Raw genomic sequence first — 17909 nt, forward strand, 5'->3', positions numbered from 1 at the left:
AACATTGTCGCACCAAACATATTGACATTCGCCATCACATCCTACGTGATCATGTTGCCAATAAGGATATTGATCTCACTCATGTGGGAACAACCTACCAATTGGCGGATATTTTCACTAAGCCTTTGGATGAAGCCCGCTTTGTTAACTTGAGAGGAGAACTTGGTATTCTTGATCCTAAAAACTTGGATTGATTAACTTCTTGCACTATATTCTTGCATTTATCTTGCTATCTAGCTTAGAGGCATAGCACATATGGGGATAGTCATCCTACCATGTCTTGGTACGATGCATACCTATGTGTGCAACATAAATAGACCCAATGTCATTATATGGACCCAAGCATGTCTCTTCGCGGTCTCATGACATTTGCGCTTTCACATAGGGGGAGTAATCCCCCGCCCCTCATTGAGCCTTCATTACAACTTGATTTGACTATATAAGGCCAAATGATATTATTGCAAACATCATTTCCAAATGACTTATGCTTCTTGATATATACTTCGAATCATGCCCATTGTTGCTATTCACATCTTGTTTGGATTTTCTCTCCAATGGGTATGCCTAGAGAACTTTGTGTTTCCAACCCCATGTCTATGCTCATCTCATCATCATCTATCTATCTATATGTACATGTCATCATCTGAGCACTCACACACATTTACACAAAGCATAGGGGCAAAACGAGGCAAAACTAGACAATTCTGGGCTGGCCGGTCCCTGGCCCGGTTGGACCGGGTTCCTGACCGGATTTTACGGTTGACCGAGCGCCAACCGGGCGCGGGGCCGGATCAGCCAGCGCCAGGTCCGGTCGACCGGGCGCCCGACCGGCCACGCGGCCTGATATAAATGGGGGAAGGGATACCCCTTGGGGTCATCTTCCCCATTATTCCCCAACCTCCACACCTCCATGGCCGGCGCCCTGCTCACCTCCACCAAGATCTAGGCCGTTCCCACCACAAGAACCCCCCCAAACTTCACCAAACCATAGATCGGGCTCTTTGGGACATCTCCACCGAAGGATTTGAGCCCTCTCAAGCTAGTTTGGGAATTTTTGGTGTTCTTGGTTTTCAAGCCTTACCTTGTGTTCTTCTTGTTCTCTTGATCAAGGAGAACAATGTCTTCGGGTAATGTACTCTCCCTTCCTCCCTAATTTCTAGTCCTCTTCACACATTGCTAGTTCTTGACAAGATTTGAGGAGATCTTAGGGTTAGGGTTAGGGTTTGCAAGTCCTCATGCCTTTAGAGTGTCTCACAACACACAACACATACTCCACTCTATTGCTATAGTCTATGTTCAAGTTTTTGAGTTTTTGCATGAATTTGTGGTAGAAAATCTGGGCAAATCATTACAACTCGACAGATCCGGTCTGCCGCCCGGTCAATCGGCCCCTCAACCGGCCGGCCCGCCGTGCCGTCCGGTCTGACCGGATTGGCAACCGGCTCGTCCGGTCTGCCGCCCGGTTGGACCGGCCTGTGCGCCGGATCGCCCAGTTTTTCGCACAATCTCATCAATACACTTGAATATATGCTATGCTTTTTGGTTCCCCTCTTATTGATGACATGTACACTTACCCCACTGCTATCCTTGCTCTATTATCTCATTCACAGGAAGTTGGAGTGGTGAACCTGAACGACGGGGCACTGTTGCCAAGAGAGGCCGGACTGCTGAGAATCCACCTCGCCGGTCTAGTGCTCGCGCACCTCCTGCAGCTCATCAAACTACTGACACTGGCAGCTCGGAGAGGAGAAGAACCAAGTCTGTGGGTGGTAAGAAGAAGGATAAGCATGCCGCCCAAGAAGATGATGAAGAAGTGCCAACTTTCAATCTTGCGGATGCACACCACGGTGAGTGGAGGGAAGTGAGATTGGTGAATCCATATCGCCATGAGCGCCGGACTTACATGGGTGGTGACAAGTTCTTCTGGACCAAGACACAAGCAACCCTATGGTATGGTTTCTATGATGATCATACAGTATGAAGAATGGATCTGTTGTGATGCCCAAGGCCATCAATCCTCAGGAGCTTGCCTTGCATGAAGCCACAAAGTACCGCTTTGTGGTTGAAACCTTGAAGGGGCTGGGCCTATATGATCTTGTGATCCTCAAGCCTGATGATACACAAGAAGATCCCACCTACTGTCCTATGCTAGTCCGTCAGTTCCATTGCACTGTCTACTTTCATGAAGATGAAGACCGCACCATGACTTGGATGACTGGCAAGGAGAAGTACTCTTGCACCTACACACAGTTCTGTGCGGCCTTGGGTTGTGGTGGTGACCGTACTCCAGGGTACAAGATTCACTCTCGATCCAAGATGACTAGGGGTGACATCTCCTTTTGCTACCCCACTAACCCAACAGCTGCGCCCCCCACCATCTCCGGGATGTACTATTCCTACCTTGTCCTTGCCAAGCTATTCCATGAGAACCTCATCAGCAAGTCTGGAGATTCTAGTGAAGTCAGGAACTATCACCTGAACCTGATGTACTATTGCAACCCCGACAAGAGAAGGAAGATTGATGGGTGTGATCTTATTTACTGTGAAATCAAGCGTGCAGTGATGGACCGCATGACTCCAAACTATGCTCAGTATATTCAGCGGCTCATCAACACCATTGTTCCTGCTCCTCTCAACGTTTTTGGTGAAAAGGTCATCATGGAACCATTCAGATTCCCTACTCAGGATGGTCGCATAGAAGTCCCTTCCATGATGCCCACCGCTGAGCGCCGTTCCAAGGAACAACATGATCCTGCAGCAGGACCCAGTTACACTCGGCGCCCTCAGCGTGGTGCCGCTCGCTTCTTCACCAGCATGTGGCAGATGTGCAAGAACACCAATGATGTTGCACATCAGAGTCTTGCCATTAACCAGGAGACACGAAGGAGACAGAGTGAGTTCATGGCTGCACGGAATGCTCCTGTTCCTCCTTCTGGCCCTGAGATGGAGCCTGTGGTTGCACCAGCTTGGGAGATGCCTCACATTACCGATGAGATGATCCAGAACTTTGACTTCTCCATGTATGCTCATGGTGGCCCTCCTCCTCGGACTGCTCGTGCTCCCTCCCCTCCTGCTGCTGATGATGATGAGGATGATCGTGGTGCGGCTACTCCGTCGGGCATCATTTCTATTGATGGGTGCGATAGCTTCTCTCCTCTTTTGTTCGCCTTTTTGGTGTCCCGATGCCAAAGGGGGAGAAGAGAGTAGAGTCTAGGATCACGGGGTTCCTTGATTATCACAAGCCATGGGAGTTGCTTTATTTGGATCTTATATGGCTTGTGCTTATTTGTTTTCGATTTCTCGAGAATCATTTGCTACTTTGAATAATTTGTGTATGGACGTGTATGGACGACTATGTGTGTGCTTATTCACTCTATTAGGATAATCATGTTTTATGTTTATATATCTTGATATACTTGTCCATACCATGCTTGTTTCCTAAAGATATTGGGGGAGCTTCTCATGTTACACATATGGTGCACTTTGCATTCAAACGCAAACTCTCCAAGTGCACACATTATGGGGGAGCTGTCGTAATATCTTATATGGAATCAAGGTTTAGAGCTTATCATAATATCTATATGTGACTCTAGCTCGGTTTGTCATCGTATACCGAAAAGGGGGAGATTGTAAGGGTATTTACCCTTATCCATTATTTTGGTAACAATGACACCGTGCTAGAGTATTTGACCTAATACGTTTATAAGGATTATCTCAGGTATTAGGCAATGAGGCATAAATGGTGTATCAAAGGAACAAGAAGGCTAAAGGAGACCCCCCCACTTCAACAACAATCGAAAAGGGGTCTACAGAAGAAATCCGGTTGGTCACCCGGTTGGACCGGGCCACAGCCCGGATGGTCCGGCGCACGGTCCGGTCGACCGGGCGCCAACCGGGTGCCAACCGGGCGTCAACCGGGCTGCAAATCGACGCTGGAAGAATCCGGTTGCCGCCCGGTCAGCCGGGCCCCAGATCGGCGAGTCCGGCGCACGGTCCGGTCGACCGGGCGCCAACCGGACGCCAACCGGAGGAGCCTCTGGACGAAGAAAAAGGGGATCCGGCCCAGCATCCGGTCACAACCGGCTGGTCCGGTCACTGGTCCGGTCGGACCGGACTCCAGACCGGACAGTCCGGTCACTGGTCCGGTTGACCGGGTTTGACGAGAAGAAAGCTGAGGTGGCAAGTGACCAACGGCCATATTTTGAAGTACACTATAAATAGGCCTTCTCCTACCTCAGAACACTTAGGCAATACACTACAAGCTGTTCTTGAGCTCTCTCTCTCTTACTCCATTATTAGAAACACCAAAAGCCTCCGATCTCCCTCCTCCTCCACCCAAACTCAAAACCCTCCGGGGAATCACTAGAGGAGGACCCGATCTACTGTTCTACCAAGCCAAATCTCATCCCCCCTTGTATTCATCGAGAAGCTTGCTTCCTAGGGTTCCTTGGAAACCCTAAGTGGGCAAGAGGAGTCCGGAAGCATCCGGGCTATGGATTTGCTCCGGGCAAGATTGGAAGGTTTGGAGGCTACCTCAAAGTCTACCATAAGTGAGTGAGCTATTCCTTCGTGGGATAGGCTCCGGAGAATAGAGTGAGCCTTCGTGGCGTGGGGAATCCTTCGTGGGACCTCCACCCCTCCAAACGTGACGTACCTTGTTGCAAAGCAAGGGAACACGGGAATACATCCTTGTCTCCGCGTGCTATCGGTTATCTCTAACCGAACTCCTTACTTGTGATTTAACTGCCTGAGAGAGCCTTCGTGCTCGAGATAGTTGTATCTTCATATAGGTTGCTTCACCTAGTTTGCATTAGGCTCACCTTTATATTCCGCAAAGCCTAATATTGCAAAGAAAGAATTAAAATCTGTAGAAACCTATTCACCCCCCCTCTAGGTTTACCATCTCTATACTTTCAAAGCTAGCACAACCTCAATAATAAATGGTTAAAATTTGTCAACCGTGTGAGTGCCCTTGCAAGTACCTCCTTTGCGAAGGGGGGAACGCATTGGCTGGGTTATGTTTGCAGAGTATAGAACTGTTAGTGCGCTCTCTCACCTTCTCTGATAGACGACTATTGTAGAGTGTCTCTATAGGTTTTTAGTGCTTGCACGTTGCCGCTTAACCCCACCATATTGCCTATGACGTCCTCTTGCATCCTCTAAGTCCCCTGCATGCCTCAAGTACAAAGGACGACTAGTTGACGAATGCTTATACGTCTTCAAGTCTTGTTAAGTACGAACTCGTACTTATTGCTGCTTTGGGACATAACCGGACAAGTATGAAGATCGGTACGATGAAGAACGACGCTTGCGAGGTTACCCTTCCGACTTGGCCTGGGCAGGGTTATGGACACCACTGGTTATTGACATAGGCATCCCGAATGGGCCGGCCGAATCAGGTACCCGAGGTTATTTGGAGGCCCACGACCCGAAGCTTTCAAGGCCCATAAGCCCAGCAAACGTCAATATGGAAGATAGAGTTGTATTAGGAATTGAGAGTCATGTAATTATACGGGAAAGGCTCGGATAGTCTCCTGGAGTCTGTAACTTGTACGACAAGAAGATCCCTCGGCTCTTCCTCCTATATAAAGGCGAGCCGAGGGGTGAAGAATCATTGAATCTATTGTCCACAAACCCTGGTTTTTCTTAGTCGAGCACCTTTTCGGCTGAACCTTTGAGATCTACTTGCCCTCTACTTCCTATGAAAACCCAAGTCTACAATCTATAGGCATTGACAAGTTAATCCCTTCTCAATTGGCGACGTCTGTGAGGATTGGGGGCTGCAAGGAGGTGATCTCAATGGCATCATCAACATCATCAACGGCGAGCAACGCGATGGACGGAGGTAAACAGATCCGACCTAATCTCGACGATTTTGTTCCTCACCCTCCCGCCCGTTTGCATGCATATGCCGATCTGGAGGAGTCAATGGAGATGACGTTCGGGAGTTTCCACTTCCGCATCGAGAAAGAAGGATCGCACCATCACGTGGCACTGATTTTTTTTGGGACCGTTAACGGCCGATTCCGATTTCACGGGATCATCATCATCATCGATCAAGTCAGATGACGTGGAAGTTTCGCCAACAAGCTTCATCAAGCCCGTCGTCGGCGGAGAACTGGTCGATATGTTCGGCGATATGTGTTGGAGATATGCCCAAGAGGCAATAATAAAGTGGTTATTATAATATATCTTTGTGTTTATGATAGTGTTTGCATACCATGCTATAATTGTATTAACCGAAACATTGATACATGTGTGTTATGTAAACAACAAGGAGTCCCTAGTAAGCCTCTTGTATAACTAGCTTGTTGATTAATAGATGATCATGGTTTCGTGATCATGAACATTGGATGTTATTAATAACAAGGTTATGTCATTGGATGAATGATATAATGGACACACACCCATATGAGTGTAGCATAAGATCAAGTCATTTAGTTTGATTTGCTATAAGCTTACAATACATAGTTACCTAGTCCTTCGACCATGAGATCATGTAAATCACTTACATCAGAAGGATGCTTTGATTACATCAAACGCCATTGCGTAAATGGGTGGTTATAAAGATGATATTAAGTATTCGGAAAGTGTGAGTTGAGGCATATGGATCAAGAGTGAGATTTGTCCATCCCGATGACGGGTAGATATACTCTGGGCCCTCTCGGTGGAATGTCATCTGATTAGCTTGCAAGCATGTGACTAGGTCACAAGAGATGACATGCCACAGTACGAGTAAAGAGTACTTGTCGGTAACGAGGTTGAACTAGGTATGGAGATACCGATGATCAAACCTCGGACAAGTAAAGTATCATGTGACAAAGGGAATCGGTATCGTATGTAAATGGTTCAATCGATCAGTAAGTTATCGTTGAATGTGTGGGAGCCATTATGGATCTCCAGATCCCGCTATTGGTTATTGGTCGGAGAGAAGTCTCGACCATGTCTGCATAAGATTCATATATAGGAAGTCACTTTCCAAGTTTGGAAATGATCCGGTGCATTTATGGAAGGCGCTAGAATGTTCTAGAACCTTCAGGAAGAAATCACCATGGAAGGTGGAGTCTCGGATGGACTCCACCAACCCTAACCAGCCAACCAAGAGGGAAGGTGGAGTCGATGGTGGACTCCACCACCTTGGCCGGCCAAGGAAGAAGGAAAGGGGGAGTCCCACTCCCCCTAGTTTTCACCCTTTGGTAAGTTTTTGAGTTGGACTCTTATTCGAATCTTTGGGCTAACCCTTGGGGTTCCACCTATATAATGAGGGAGAGAGGGAGGGGGCCGACCACCACACCAGCCGCACCACCCAAGGGCTCCAAGGCTGGCACCCCAAGTGCCCCCTCTCCTCAAACCCTAGCCACCTCCCTCCTCCCGATTCTCCCGTAGTGCCTAGGCGAAGCCCTGCAGGAGATCTCCACCACCACCGACACCACGCCGTCGTGCTGTCGGGATTCCGAAGAGGATCTACTACATCCGCTGCCCTCTGGAACGGGGAGAAGGACGTTGTCATCAACACCGAACGTGTGACCGAGTACGGAGGTGCTGCACGACTATGGCACCGTCAAGATCTTCTACGCGCTTTTGAAAGCGGCAAGTGATCGACTACATCAACAACTAGATCTAATCTCGTAGGCTTTGGAAATCTTCGAGGGTTAGTCTCACGATCTTCTCGTTGCTACCATCTACTAGATTGGATCTTGGCTTGTTATTCGTTCTTGCGGTAGGATATTTTTTGTTTTCTATGCTACGAATCCCATCATTATGTCTTTCGGGTGTTTCACGGGCTCCGATCTGAGCAGAAACTCGGAAAGCATCGACAACTTCAACTTCATCGACAGATCTATTTCTATTCGGGAGGTCTTCGCCGATCTATACGACGGTGTCACCGACCTTGAAGAGGAAAACAAAGCTACAATATATCATCAAGTCAATGCAATCGGTGAATCAAGTCGCCAAGAAGACGAAGTGTCAGAGGCTTTTGAGGATTTGGGCAATCCATACATCGATCCCGCTGATCTTACGCGAGGAACAGGAAATAAATACGTCCGGACTACACCTCGCAAAAAAGTACAACTTCCGCAAGCAGCTTGGGACAGTGCTCAGAGATCCATGGATAGCAAAGAGCCGATGACCACCACAGCCACAGGGGAAGCGCTGGACGAGAACTAGAGAAACAAAGAGGGGCACTCGACGAAAGAAGAGCTGCAGCTTCTGCATCAAGTGTGCGCAGAGCCTCCCTGAGTTGACAATCAGGAACCTCGAGAGATAGTCACAGAGAGGCACGCACAAGAGGAAGATCTCGACTGGCAAACGTGTCCGAGAATGAGCGCGAGAATTTGATCCAAAACCTCGACATGTCCTTTATGTTGATAGATACGAGAGGGTACATCATCCCCAAAACATCGGAAGCGGCATATATGGCGACTCACGCCTTCATACTGGCATCCAAGCCACCTCCCAGAGATCCTAGAGATGCATTGTATCAGATGGCTATGGCAGGAGTTGGCGTTATGGGAACAGCGATAGCAGGCTCAAGTACACCGCAACCCGAAAGTGCTCCACGAAGAAGCAGTCCAAGGCAAAATAGTCCTCGACCCACTACTATGGCGCGAGATCCTCCACGAGAAGGTGACGGGAGAAACACGGTGACAGAAGCACGAGTCGACAGAGCATGGCAGGAGAGAGACCTTGAAAACAGAATGCGAGAACGTCGGTACTCACCAGAAGTTAGCGAGGAAGAATTATATGGGATCCCTTGCTTCACCCGACGACTTTTCAAAACTAAAGTGCCTTCTAGCTTCAAGATACCTGACACCTACAATAAATTCGACAGATTGCGAGATCCCGAAGATTGGCCAGTTGATTACTTGGAGACGGTGAAGCTGATGGGCGTAACCAGAGCAACGTCCATGCAGAGCATTCAAGTCCACCTCAGCGGATCTGCAAGATCTTGGATGAAGAAGTTACCAGAAAGATCCATCGACAGCTGGGAAACTTTCGAAGACTTGTTCGTGAGGAATTTCCATTCCACGTGCAAGAAACCTGCGTCAATAGAGCAGCTAAGGACTTGTAGACAGAAGTCAGATGAATCGATGAGGACGTATATCCAGAGGTGGAGCATCATTAAAAAACTCGGCTGAAAACGTGTCAGACGTAAGAGAAATCGACGCGTTTATCGCAGGAATCGGAAGAAAGGACCTAATCGAGGAATTGGGAAGATCAAACCCAAGAACAATATATGACCTCATGGAGATAGCAAATCGTTGGGATGACGCAGAGGATGTTGTTTATAACAAACGACAGATGTCACCCGAAGAGGATCGTAACAGGAATAACAATCAAAATAGGCGACGTTTTCGACCCTTCACGGATTATGACGGTCCCAGCCAAGTGGCGGCTGGCTTCCGAGGAAATAGTGGAGGAAATCATCGGGATGATTACCAACAAAACAATGACCAACGCAATGATCATAGAGATGTGTCGAGTTCCAGCAGGCAAAATAACCGGCCTAGGTTCCCTAGGCCATACAACATGTCACCCGAAGATATGTTGACGGGCCGTTCTAGATGCATTTTTACCTCGACAGTGAGGGAAAGAGACAGTCGGGTCATCTTCAGAAGGATTTTCAAACTTTTCAGGCTCTGCGAAGATATGAAGAAAACACCAACACGCAAGCAGCAAACAGGGGGTACGTGCAGGGGCCAAGAAGTGAAATTCACCTACCACCACCACCCGCAATTACCAGCGCAAATCAACATCAGCTGCCACTTGCGGCACCTCCGGGCAGTGATAACGATTTTATCGACATAACGGGAGCAGTATCGATAATACAGAAGGGCAAACCCTCGAACAGGGTGCAGAAGTTAATTTCACGACAGGTATACATGGTAGAAAAAATGCCTCCACCAACCATCGAGTACCTTAATTGGTCGGGACAGGCAATAACCTTCAACCAAGAGGATCATCCACCTCAAGTTCCACGACCAGGACAGTCAGCTATGATTTTACCAGCGGTAATTGTGGGGTTTGAGGTCTCTCGCATATTCATAGATGGAGGAAGCAGTTTAAATCTCATATACGCGGACACGCTTGATAACCCACAAGTATAGGGGATCGCAACAGTCTTCGAGGGAAGTAAAACCCAAATTTATTGATTCGACACAAGGGGAGGTAAAGAATACTTATAAGCCTTAACAACTGAGTTGTCAATTCAGCTGCACCTGGAAAAGCACTAGTAACAGGGGTGATGTGAAAGCAGCAGTAATATGAGAGCAATAGTAATAGTAACACAAAGAGCAGCGATAAGAATACGTATGCGATGGCACCAGAAAATAGTTGATACTACTTCCAATGTCATATAGGAACGAGTATATGATGATGAGAGATGGACCGGGTTTCCCAGCTATCTACACTAGTGGTAACTCTCCAATAACAAGTGACAAGTGTTTGGTGAACAAATTACAGTTGGACAATTGATAGGATTGAAAGCATTAAGACAGAACATCAAGATTATTAATCATCTAGGCATGTTTTCCATATATAGTTATACGTGCTCGCAATGAGAAACTTGCATAACATCTTTTGTCCTACCAGCCGGTGGCAGCTGGGCCTCAAGGGAATCTACTGGCAATTAAGGTACCCCTTTTAATAGAGCACCGGAGCAAAGCATTAACACTTGGTGAAAACATGTGATCCTCATATCACAGCCTTCCCCTCCGGTTGTCCCAATTTCTGTCACTTTGGGGCCTCGGGTTCCGGACAGCAATATGTGCAAACAACTTGTAGATACAATCTAAGCAATAATTATAGAGCTTAAATCTAAGATCATGCCACTCGTGCACTAGTGACAAGCATTAAACACAACAAGATTGCAACAACAATAACTTCACAAACTTTATAGATAGACTAATCATAATGTATCATCCATCAGATCCCAACAAACACAACACCGATTACATCAGATGGATCTCAATCATGTAAGGCAGCTCATGAGATCATTATATTGAAGTACATGGGAGAGAGAGTACCAACTAGCTACTGCTAGAACCCGTAGTCCATAGGGGAACTACTCACGGAGCATGATGGAGGCGGTGGCGTCGATGGAGATGGCTTCCTGGGGCACTTCCCCGTCCCGGCGGCGTGCCGGAACAGAGATTCTGTCCCCCGAATTGGAGTTTCGCGATGGCGGCGTCGCCCCTGGAGTCTTTCTGGAGTTTCGTCAATTGGTATCGAGGTTTTAGGTCTCGAGGGATTTTATAGGCGAAGAGGCGGTGCAAGGGGGTGCCTGGGGGGGCCACACCGTAGGCTGGCGCGCCCCCCTTCCAGGTCGCGCCGCCCTGTGGTCTGGGAGCCCTGGGCCTCCCCTCCGACTCTCCTTCGGTGTTCTGGTCCATCTCGGTGAAATATGATGTTTGGCCTTTGTTTTGTTGAATTCCGAGAATATTGCCCGAACAGCTTTTCTGGAACCAAAAACAGCAGAAAACAGGAACTGGCACTGTGGCATCTTGTTAATAGGTTAGTTCCGGAAAATGCATGAAATCATTATAAAGTGTGAGAAAAACATGTAGGTATTGTCATAAAACTAGCATGGAACATCAGAAATTATAGATACGTTGGAGACGTATCAAGCATCCCCAAGCTTAGTTCCTACTCGCCCTCGAGTAGGTAAACGATAAAAAGAATAATTTCTGTAGTGACATGCTACTTACATAACCTTGATCATACTATTGTAAAGCATATGAGATGAATGAAGTGACTCAAGGCAACGATCTATAGTTTGCTTAACAAATAGATAACATATAGCAAAACTTTTCATGAATAGTATTTTCAAGACAAGCATAAAAAAGTCTTGCATAAGAGTTAACTCATAAAGCAATAAATTCAAAGTAAAAGGCATTGAAGCAACACAAAAGAAGATTTAAGTTTCAGCAGTTGCTTTCAACTTTCAACATGTATATCTCATGGATAATTGTCAACACAAAGTAATATGATGAGTGCAAATAAGCAAGTATGTAAGAATCAATGCACAGTTTACACAAGTGTTTGCTTCTAAGATGGAAGGAAGTAGGTAAACTGACTCAACATAAAGTAAAAGAAAGGCCCTTCGCAGAGGGAAGCAGGGATTAAATCATGTTCTAGAGCTTTTCAAGTTTTGAAATCATATAGAGAGCATAAAAGTAAAGTTTTGAGAGGTGTTTGTTGTTGTCAACGAATGGTAGTGGGCACTCTAACCCCCTCATCAAACACACTTTCAAAGAGCGGCTCCCATGAAGGACGCTATCTCTACCAACAAGGTAGATCATCCCTCTTCTCTTTTGTTTACACATGTACTTTAGTTTTATTTATGGATGACACTCCTCCCAACCTTTTGCTTTCACAAGCCATGGCTAACCGAATCCTCGGGTGCCTTCCAACATTCACATACCATGAAGGAGTGTCTATTTGCAAAATTAAGTTGCTTACTGATGAATCAGGGCAAAACATGTGAAGAGAATTATTAGTGAAGGTTAATTAATTGGGGCTGGGAACCCCGCTGCCAACTCTTTTTGCAAAATTATTGGATAAGCGGATGAAGCCACTAGTCCATTGGTGAAAGTCTGCCCAACAAGATTGAAAGATAAAACACCACATACTTCCTCATGAGCTATAAAACATTGACACAAATAAGAGATGATAACTTTTGAATTGTTTAAAGGTAGCACATGAAGTATTTACTTGGAATGGCAGAAAATACCACATAGTAGGTAGGTATGGTGGACACACATGGCATAGGTTTTGGCTCAAGGTTTTGGATGCACGAGAAGCATTCCCTCTCAGTATAAGGCTTGGGCTAGCAAGGTTGTTTGAAGCAAACACAAGTATGAACCGGTACAACAAAACTTACATAAGAACATACTGCAAGCATTATAAGACTCTACACTGTCTTCCTTGTTGCTCAAACACTTTTACCAGAAAATATCTAGACCTTAGAGAAACCAATCATGCAAACCAATTTCAACAAGCTCTACGGTAGTTCTCCACTAATAGGTTCAAACTACATGATGCAAGAGCTTAATCATGATCTACTTGAGAGCTCAAAACATTTGCCAAGTATCAAATTATTCAAGACAATATGAAGCATTTTCTGTTTCCAACCAAATAACAATAAGTGCAGTAGCTTCCAACTTTTGCCATGGAACATTAAAAGTAAAAGCGAGGAACACCAGTGTTCATATGAAAAAGCGGAGTGTGTCTCTCTCCCACACAAGGATTGCTAGGGTCCTAATTTATTCAAACACAAACAAAACGAAAATAAACACACAGACACTCCAAGTAAAGCACATAAGATGTGACCGAATAAAAATATAGTTTCACTAGAGGTGACCTGATAAGTTGTTGATGAAGAAGGGGATGCCTTGGGCATCCCCAAGCTTAGGCGCTTCAGTCTTCTTGACATATGCAGGGATGAACCACGGGGGCATCCCCAAGCTTAGATTTTCACTCTTCTTGATCATACATCATCCTCCTCTCTTGACCCTTGAAAACTTCCTTCACACCAAACTTCTCATAAACTTCATTAGAGGGGTTAGTACTCAAAAAACTTTAATCCACTTTAGTCCTGTAGTGACACATTGCAAGAAATCAATAAAACATTAGCTACAGTTCTCCACGTCTAGAAAGCCTTGCTTAAAGTCCACAAGAGACAATGAAAAAAAAAACAGAGACATAATCTGTCAAAACAGAACAGCCAGTAAAGACGATTTTTTTAGAGGTACTTCCGTTGCTCAAATCAGAAAACTCAAAACTAATGAAAGTTGCGTACATATCTGAGGAACACGCATGAAAATTGGCAGATTTTTCTGAGTTGCCTACAGAGGGGGCTACTCAAATTCTTGACAGCAAGAAATCTGTTTCTGCGCAGAAATCCAAATCTAGTATCAACCTTCTATTAGAGACTTTACTTGGCACAACAATGCAATAAAATAAAGATAAGGAGAGGTTGCTACACTAGTAACAACTTCCAAGACACAACAAAACAGTAGCAAAATAAAGACATGGGTTATCTCCCAAAAAGTGCTTTCTTTATAGCCATTAAGATGGGCTCAGTAATTTTAATGATGCTCACATGGAAAATAGAAAATGAAGCAAAAGGAGCATGAAGAAGCAAATTCAAAACACATTTAAGTCTAACCCACTTCCTATGCATAGGAATCTTGTACACAAATAAATTTATGAAGAACAAAGTGACAAGCATTGGAAGATAAAACAAGAGTAACTTCAAAAGTTTCAGCATATAGAGAGGTGTTTTAGTACCATGCAAATTCTACAACCATATTTTCCTCTCTCATAATAATTTTCAGTAGCTTCATGAATAAACTCAACAATATAACTATCACATAAAGCATGCTTTTCATGATTTACAAACACGTAATTTTTATCAAGCTCAAAAATAATGGGATTAAAACTTTCAAACCCACTTTTATCAATAATATAACAAGATGATTGATCAATCTCAAGAGATATGGGACTCCTAGATAAAGTCAAGACTTCTCCAATCCCTTTTTCATTAGTAGTACAATTAATATTATCAAGTAACATAGGACCATCATCTAGAGCTTTATCATAAACATTTGCCAAGCAAAACTCTTTAGTACCATGCATTTCGATATCAGGCACAAACAAAGCATTATCATAAGATTTACCAAAGTAGCATGGATTATCATAGATAACATTAGCATAATTATTCTCACAAGTTTTACTCATAGGTACTATTTCAAGAGAATCCACAGGAACATAACATTCATCCTTCTTCAGTAAGCATGGAGGACAATCAAATAGTGTAAGAGATAAAGAGTTACTCTCATTAGAAGGTTGGCATGGATAGCTAATCCATTCTTCCTCCTTTTGTTCATCACTGTCCTCTTCTTTTTCATCCAATGAGCTTTCAGGTTCATCAATTTCCTCCTCTTTTTCATCCAATGAGCTTTCAGGTTCATCAATTTCTTCTTTCACAGGTTCCTACAAATTGTGAGTGCATTCTTGTGCATTAATGAGTCTCTCTTTATAATCAATGATATAAGGATTATCACTGTAACTTTCTATGCAAAAATTAAGGATAGAAGAGACACAATCTTTAAGGTCCTTACAAGCAACACAAGTTTCATAATTTTTAGCCATGAAGGATTCTATCTCAGAGGCTCCCATAAATAAGACAAATTGTTCTACCTCTTCGAAACCAAAATGAATATAGTTATTCCAATTATAGTTCTTAATTAAAACTTCTTCACTAAAGCCACATTGGAATTTCAGATGTTTAGTATCCTGTTTAGAGCAACAGTTTATATCATGGCGTTTAAGCAAGATTTTAGCAATTGTATTCAATTTTTCTATCACAACACTCATGACTTTACCCGTTCTTGATTTTCTATAATTCATATATATTTCACTAAGCTCCAAATAGGTTGTGGGTTCTCCCATAAGTTATGGGCCATAACAACAGTTTTTAATTTTTTGGTTTTTCAAATTTTTATGGATTTTTGGGTATATAAGAAAAATAAAACAAGACAAAAACAAACTAGACAAAAATAAACTAAGCAAAATAATACTAGACAGAAATAAACTAAGCACAAATAAAACTAGACAGAAATAAACTAAGCACAAATAAACAAGACAAAAACAAACTAAACAAAATAAAATAAAATAAAATAAAAACAGAGAGAGAGGTAGAGTGTCCCAAGGTGAACTTATGAGTAGAGCTATGCCTACCCGGCAACGGCGCCAGAAAATAGTCTTGATAACCCACAAGTATAGGGGATCGCAACAGTCTTCGAGGGAAGTAAAACCCAAATTTATTGATTCGACACAAGAGGAGGTAAAGAATACTTATAAGCCTTAACAACCGAGTTGTCAATTCAGCTGCACCTGGAAAAGCACTAGTAACAGGGGTGATGTGAAAGCAGCAGTAATATGAGAGCAATAGTAACAGTAACACATCAGCAGTAACAGTAACACAGAGGCGATGGCACCAGGAAATAGTCGATACTACTTCCAATGTCATATAGGAACGAGTATATAATGATAAGAGATGGACCGGGGTTCCCAGCTATCTACACTAGTGGTAACTCTCCAATAACAAGTGACAAGTGTTGGGTGAACAAATTACAGTTGGGCAATTGATAGGATTGAAAGCATTAAGACAGAACATCAAGATTATTAATCATGTAGGCATGTTTTCCATATATAGTTATATGTGCTCGCAATGAGAAACTTGCATAACATCTTTTGTCCTACCAGCCGGTGGCAGCCGGGCCTCAAGGGAATCTACTGGCAATTAAGGTACTCCTTTTAATAGAGCACCGGAGCAAAGCATTAACACTTGGTGAAAACATGTGATTCTCATATCTCAGCCTTCCCCTCCGGTTGTCCCAATTTCTGTCACTTTGGGGCCTCGGGTTCCGGACAACAATATGTGCAAACAACTTGTAGATACAATCTAAGCAATAATTATAGAGCTTAAATCTAAGATCATGCCACTCGTGCACTAGTGACAAGGATTAAACACAACAAGATTGCAGCAACAATAACTTCACAAACTTTATAGATAGACTAATCATAATGTATCATCCATCGGATCCCAACAAACACAATACCGATTACATCAGATGGATCTCAATCATGTAAGGCAGCTCATGAGATCATTGTATTGAAGTACATGGGAGAGAGAGTACCAACTAGCTACTGCTAGAACCCGTAGTCCATGGGGGAACTACTCACAGAGCATGATGGAGGCGGTGGCGTCGATGGAGATGGCTTCCGGGGGCACTTCCCCGTCCCAGCGGCGTGCCAGAACAGAGATTCTGTCCCCCGAATTGGAGTTTCGCGATGGCGGCGGCGCCCCTGGAGTCTTTCTGGAGTTTCGTCAATTGGTATTGAGGTTTTAGGTCTCGAGAGATTTTATAGGCGAAGAGGCGGCACAAGGGGGTGCCTGGGGGGCCTACACCATAGGCTGGCGCGCCCCCCTTCTAGGCCGCGCCGCCCTGTGGTCTGGGAGCCCTGGGCCTCCCCTCCGACTCTCCTTCGGTGTTCTGGTCCGTCTCGGTGAAATATGATGTTTGGCCTTTGTTTCGTCGAATTCAGAGAATATTGCCCGAACAGCCTTTCTGGAACCAAAAACAGCAGAAAACGGGAACTGGCACTGTGGCATCTTGTTAATAGGTTAGTTCCGGAAAATGCATGAAATCATTATAAAGTGTGAGCAAAACATGTAGGTATTGTCATAAAACTAGCATGGAACATCAGAAATTATAGATACGTTGGAGACGTATCAACGCTGCGGAAGATGAATATCTCTCTGACAAATCTAACGCCAACGGATAGATGTTTCCATGGCATCACAGCTGAGAAACCGAATTATCCTATGGGGAAGATCTTACTCGACGTGCAGTTCAGAATCCGAGAAAATTTTAGGAAGGAGAAACTGGAGTTCAAAGTTATCGATTTCCCATCACAGTATCATGCTCTCCTGGGACGACCAGCATACGCTAGATTCATGGCTGTACCGCATTACACATACCTATTATGGAGGATCCCCGGACCCAAGGGCCCAATCACAGTCAAAGGAAGCTTTGCCTTAGCAGATAAGTGCGACAAGGATTTTCACAAACTCTCAGAAACTTTCGGGATGCAGGCTGAGTATGAAGCATCCAAACTCACCACCAATTACGACGTGTTACCCAACGGAGGTAGATCCTTGCAAGAGCAAGCTTTTGACACCTCCAAGAACTCTAAGGAAGTGCAGATCCACCCGACAGATTCAAAAAAGATGACAGCTATCGCGTCCATCTTGGATAGCGCATAGGAAAGCGTGCTTGTCGAGTTCCTCCGTGAGCGCTGGGAAATCTTTGCATGGTGTCCATCCGACATGCCAGGAG

The sequence above is a fragment of the Lolium perenne genome, chromosome 7, assembly GCF_019359855.2.
Source record: "Lolium perenne isolate Kyuss_39 chromosome 7, Kyuss_2.0, whole genome shotgun sequence".
Lineage (NCBI taxonomy): Eukaryota > Viridiplantae > Streptophyta > Magnoliopsida > Poales > Poaceae > Lolium > Lolium perenne.